Source organism: Tursiops truncatus, chromosome 14, assembly GCF_011762595.2.
Source record: "Tursiops truncatus isolate mTurTru1 chromosome 14, mTurTru1.mat.Y, whole genome shotgun sequence".
NCBI lineage: Eukaryota > Metazoa > Chordata > Mammalia > Artiodactyla > Delphinidae > Tursiops > Tursiops truncatus.
The window spans coordinates 29,358,029-29,364,471 of record NC_047047.1 but is presented as its reverse complement, the minus strand read 5'-3'; the positions used below and the strand labels follow the sequence as shown (position 1 = coordinate 29,364,471).

The 6,443-nt window shown below is 41.7% G+C and overlaps 1 pseudogene; it reads right to left on the bottom strand.

The window, feature by feature from the left end:
• Positions 1-5,482: 5,482 nt before the first annotated feature.
• On the bottom strand, positions 5,483-6,236 carry LOC101332966 (hypoxanthine-guanine phosphoribosyltransferase-like; annotated as a pseudogene).
• Between the last annotated feature and the right edge of the window lie 207 nt (positions 6,237-6,443).

Sequence of the window (6,443 nt, the reverse complement as noted above, 5' to 3'; positions counted from 1 at the left end):
ACAGTGACAATGGGCTAGACCTCAGTGAACAGGCAGTTACGTCTGGGGCGATCGTAAATAATGTGGTATGGATATGGGGGGCCGCCTGGCTGCATGGAAAGATCACTGTGTGCCAAGCAGAGGAGGCTGCTCTGAACTATCAGGGTCAAAGAGCCCTTGCCTGTGTCCTTAGTGAGAGGGCAAACTCATGGCAGGAAAGTAACACAGGGCTCTTGGGAAAAGTATGCGTAGTTTCCTTTTGTATCTTTTATTTCTTTATTAATGATATTCATTATAGAAAAAAATCCAGGTGAGTGAAAAGAAAAAAAAAAGTATCTACCATACAGAAAAAAAAAAAGCTGTCCACACAGTTCATTCTTCCTATCTACATGTATGTATATAAGTATTTACATCTATATCCATAGCTATACCTAACTATAACTGTGTATATATTTATGTAAGTATTGAATGGGACAGCTCCTGTATCTTTTCCCCAGCATCATTCCCATCTCCATTTCTGATACGAAGAGTCCCCCTCCTTTGGGAAACTACGCCCCCTTCTCACCCCCTACTTTGCTTGGCTCAGAGCCAGTGTCCACAGGTTGAGTTTTTAACACAAACCATTACTCTGACATTGAGTCTTCTGCTTCCTGCTTCCACTTTAAAGGCCTCTTACATTGGGCCCACCCAGATAATCCAGGATAGTTTCTGTATCTTAAAGCCAGCTTATTTATTTATTTAGCCGTGTCACAAGGCTTGCGGGATCTTAGTTCTCTGACCTGGGACTGAGCCCACACCCTCAGCAGTGAAAGCACCAAGTCCTAACCACTGGACCATCAGGGAATTCTTAAAGCCAGCTTACTAGCAGCCTTAATTCCACTTTGCCATGTAACTTAATGTACTTCCAGGTTCTGGGATTACGATGTGGACATCTTTGTGGCCATTATTGTACCTACCACACTTCCTCACCATATTAAGTTAGGGTAGCCTTAATAGAAATTTTGGTATATATCCCTGAAGTTTGAGAGATAAACAGGCTGGTACTTGACACATGAATGAAAGGTCTAAGGCCTTCAGTAGGTGATAATAAATAAATAGTAGGATGGGACTTCCCTGGTGGCACAGTAGTTGAGAGTCCGCCTGCCAATGCAGGGGTCATGGGTTCAATCCCTGGTCTGGTAGGATCCTACATGCCTCAGAACAACTAAGCCTGCGAGCCACAACTGCTGAGCACGTGCGCCCCAACTACTGAGCCCACATGCTGCAACTACTGAAGCTGGCAGGCTCTAGGGCCCACATGCCGCAGCCGCTGAGCCTGTGTGCTGCAACTGCTGAGGCCCGCGTGCCTAGAGCCCATGTTCTGCAACAGGAGAGGCCACCGCAATGAGAAGCCCATGCACCTCAATGAAGAGTGGCCCCCGCTCGCTGCAACTAGACAAAGCCTACAAGCAGCAACGAAGACCCAATGCAGCCAAAAGTCTTTTTATAAAATTAAAAAATAAATAAATAGTAGGATAAACAAACTGTGTTACTTCTAAACAATGGAATATAATTCAGCACTAAAAAGAAATGAGCTATCATGGTACTAAAAGAAAAACAGATACATAGGTCAGTGAAACAGAATTGAGAGCCCAGAAATAAACCCACACATATATGGACAATTAATTTATACAGACAAGCAAAGAACATACAAGAGAAAGAATAGTCTCTTCAATAAATGATGTTGGGGAAACTGGACAGCCACATGCAAAAAAAAATGAAACTAGACCACTATCTCACACTATACATAAAAATCAACCCGAAGTGGATTAAAGACTTGAATGTAAGCCATAAAACTCCTAGAAGAAAACATAGGCAGTACACTCTTTTTGACATCAGTCTTAACGATATCTTTCTGGATATGTCTCCTCAGGCAAGGGAAACAAAAGCAAAAATAAGCAAATGCAACTACAACAAACTAAAAATCTTCTGCACAGCAAAGGAAACCATCAACAAAATGAAAAGACAACCAATCATTTGCAAATGATATATCTGATAAAGAGTTAATATCCAAAAAATATAGAGAACTTATACAACTCAATAACAAAATCAACTTGGTTAAAAAAATGGGTAGAGGGCTTCCCTGGTGGCGCAGTGGTTGAGAGTCCGCCTGCCGATGCAGGGGACACGGGTTCGTGCCCCGGTCCAGTAAGATCCCACATGCCGCGGAGCAGCTGGGCCCGTGAGCCATGGCCACTGAGCCTGCGCGTCCGGAGCCTGTGCTCCGCAACGGGAGAGGCCACAACAGTGAGAGGCCTGCGTACTGCAAAAAAAAAAAAAATTCTGTCTGTTATTTTCACAGACGTAGAAAACAAATTTACGGTTACCAAAGGGGAAAGGTGGGGGAGGGATAAATTAGGAGCTTGGGATTAACAGACACATACTACTATAAAAGAGACAAACAACAAGGACCTAGTATATAGTACAAGGAATTATGTTCAATATCTTGTAATCACCTATAATGGAAAAGAATCTGCAAAAGAATGTATATCTCTTAGCTGTATACTTGAAACTAATACACATTGTAAATCAACTGTACTTCAATAAAATTTTTTTTAATAAAATCAATTTATCCTTGGATTCAAAAAATAAAAAGAAATGAGCCGTCAAGCCATGAAAGGACAGGGAGGAAACTTAAACGTATATCATTAAGTGAAAGAAGCCAATCTGAAAGGGCTACATACTGTATGGTTCCAATTCTATGGTATTCTGGAAAAGACAAAACTATGGATGCAGTAAAAAGATCAGTGGTTGCCAGGGGTTATGGGGGAGGGAGGGATGAATAGGTGAAGCACAGGATTTTTAGGGCAGTGAAACTACTCTGTGTGATACAGTAATAGTGGATACATGTCATTACGCATTTGTCAAAACCCATAAAATGTACGACAACAGGAGCTCACACTAATGTGAACTATGGACTTTGAGTGATAACGATGTGTCGAGCAGGCTCATCGATTGTAACGAATGCACCGCTCTGGTGGGGTGTGTTGAGAGTGGAACAGGCTGGAGGCGCCCTCTAGAGGCAGGGAGTATGTGAGAACGCTCCATACTTTCTGCTCAATTTTGCGGTAAACCTAAAACTGCTCTAAAAAATAATCTATTTTAAAAGAAGGGGAGGGACTTCCCTGGTGGCACACTGGTTAAGAATCCATCTGCCAATGCAGGGGACATGGATTCGAGCCCTGGTGCATGAAGATACCAAATGCCGCGGAGCAACTAAGCCCGTGGGCCATAACTACTGAGCCTGTGCTCTAGAGCCCACACTGCAACTACTGAAACCCGCGCACTCTAGGGCCCACGTGCCACAACTACTGAGCCCGCATGCTGCAACTACTGAAACCCATGCGCCTAGAGCCCATGCTCTGCAACAAGAGAAGAACCAGCAATGAGAAGCCCAAACACTGCAACGAGGAGTAGCACCCGCTTGCTGCAACTAGAGAAAGCTATGTGCAGCAACGAAGACCCAATGCAACCAAAAATAAATAAAATTTTTTTAAAAAAAGAAGAAGGGGAGAAAATCTAAGGCAAGAAGCTTTAGCTAACTACTGCATTGGGACAGCAGAGTGGGGAAGAAAAGCAAAATATAAAGATGAAATCTCTTCCAGAGTTTGATGGGGAAAAACTGTGTGTCAATGGACCAGACCTACCTCCACCGTTCCCTTCCACCCCCGCCCCCTGCCCTGCACCCTCTCCCTGCAGGAAACTCTTCTTAATTGATTGAGAGGGACTGAGCCAATATGGACCACCTGGATGAGTGTGGGGCAGGACCACAGAAAGCAGGCGCTGAGGTCAGGCCATAAGCAGACAGCCTGTGCAAAAGGAAGGCCATTGAGAGACCTGGGCAATGCAGGTCTCCTGAAACCCCCCAAACACATGCCCAGGAAAATGAATTGATATTTACAATATGCTGCGTCCAGAGGCATGAATACCAGATTTCAACTGTTCCCATCAAGGAAGACCTTTCTGACACCTGTAGCAAGCTACAATTTGGGAGTGGGGCAGGTAGAATGAAGAAGAGAGAAAGGAAGGGAACAAGATAAAAGCCAAGCCCCCCCCCCGCAACATCTCATATTGAGGAAGGGGAGAAACTCAAATCTGATGGGCATTTTCCCTTTTGTGATTTTTTGACTCGATGTTTTGATTATATTAATGTGACTAGAAAAGCTATAACACCTGCCTGAGGTTCGATCCAGGGTGAAAAAGAACAAGAAACGAAAGCAAGTTTGAAGGGCAATCATGAAGTTACTGTCTAACTAGTCCCGCTCATTCAGTAAACCACTTACTGAAGGCTAGTTAACCATTAGAAGTCCCCAGAGCTCTAGAGACCACAGACCCAACATGGGGCAACAATCATAGCTTCTTTCATCCACCTGTGCCCCCAGGCTTTCTTCTCAGGCTCATCCAAAACTTGGCTGCATAAAAAACAAGGACCTACTCTATAGTGCAGGTAACTATATTCAGTATCTTGTAACAACCTATATTGAAAAGAACCTGAAAAATATCTATATATGTATAACTGAATCACCTTGCTGTACACCTGAAACTAACACAACATTGTGAATCAATAAAAAAAAATATATGACAACCGTAAAAAAAAATAAAATACATATGGTTTTGATGTGATTCACCATGCTAAATATACTGATTATATAAATTAGTGTTGACTATTTTCTTTCCCATAAAAAAGTCTATATTATTACTTCTAATGGAACCCTAGTATTCTATTGTATTATATAGCTATGACAATTTATGTAACCAATTCTTTATTAGTAAACAATTAGGATGCTTTCAGTTCCTCATCACTATAAACAACCTCACAATGAATATCTTTCAGCAATATCTCTGTGTTGTATCCATGATTAGTTCCTTAGGATAAATTCCTATAAGCATAATTGCTGGACTAAAACATGTATTTTTTTTAAAAAAAATAGATTTTGTGATAAGTTTGGACAATTATGCTCTAGAAAGGTTTGTATATAATAGAACAAATCATTTCTCCTGGACCCTCATCAACAGTGGGAGTGAGTAATTCTTTTCTTCTTTTGTACCCATATTATAGCCAATTTTTATATTGCATTTTCTTGATAGCTAGTGAGATTACTGAAGACTTCACATGTTTTCTCTGATGTGTGTTATTGTCCTTTGTGGATGGAGTTTATTATTATGATTGTCTTCATTTGTAAGCATGCTTGAAATATTAAGCATATTAAACCATTGTCATGTGCTAAGAAAACACACAACAACACTCCACCCAAAGGGAACTGAACCTATGACTAGGCTCATAGAGCAAATAAAGAGTTCTGGAATGCAGCAACTGACATTGCTAAAATACAAAACAGATAAAATTCTTAGAAAGTACATGCAATAAGCTCTACTAAGCAGCTGGCCACAGACCTAGAACATTTGACAACTTTACTGGTGATTTCAATGGGACTCCAGATGTTTCCAAACTTGAACTCTCATCTTAGGCTTCATATTTTGCTTTTCCAGTTTCACTAATGACAAAAACATGATTCAAATCCCTGAAGTATTCATTATAGTCAAGAGCATATCCTACAACAAGCTTGTCTGGAATTTCAAATCCAACAAAGTCAGCCTATATCCAACACTTCGAGGGGTCCTTTTCACCAGCAAGTTTGCAACCTTGACCATCTTTGGATTACGCTGCTTGACCAAGGAAAGCAAGGTTTGCATGGTTTTGCCAGTGTCAATTATATCTTCAACAATCAAGACATCTTTTCCAGTGAAAGTTAAGAGATCATCTCCACCAATTACTTTTATGTCGCCTGTTGGCTGGTCACTACAGTAGCTTTTCAGTCTGATAAAGTCTACAGTCATAGGAAGGGATCTATCACTGTTCAGGGCTTTGATGTAATCCAGCAGGTCAACAAAGAATTTATAGCCCCCCTTGAGCACACAGAGGGCCACGATGTGATGTCCTCCCATTTCCTTCATCACATCTCAAGCAAGCCATTCAGTCCTGTCCATAATTAGTCCATGAGGAATAAACACCTTTTCCAAATCCTCAGCATAATGATTAGGTATACAAAATGAATCTAGGTCATAACCTGGTTCATTATCACTAACCTCAAATCCAAATAGTTCCTCTCATCTAACAGTAGGGGAAAAAAATCACCAAAAAAAGCTAAGTGATTCCTTAAAAGCCCAAACTTCTAGAAGTCTGAGATTGTTATAATCAACCCATGAGGTGCCTTCATAGAGATGCTCTAAGGCTGTTTGTGTAGGACCACGTATTGGTCATCTTGGTATGTCCAGTCCCAAGACACTGGGGCTGCGGGTCGCCACAACGGAGCTGGCTGGCGTGCTGGAGTGCAGGCTGATTGTTGAATGAAAATGTCTGGCAGCATTGGTCCAGAGTCAAGAGTCTTGAACCAGAAATGGAAAAGAGATGTGAGCCACCTTGT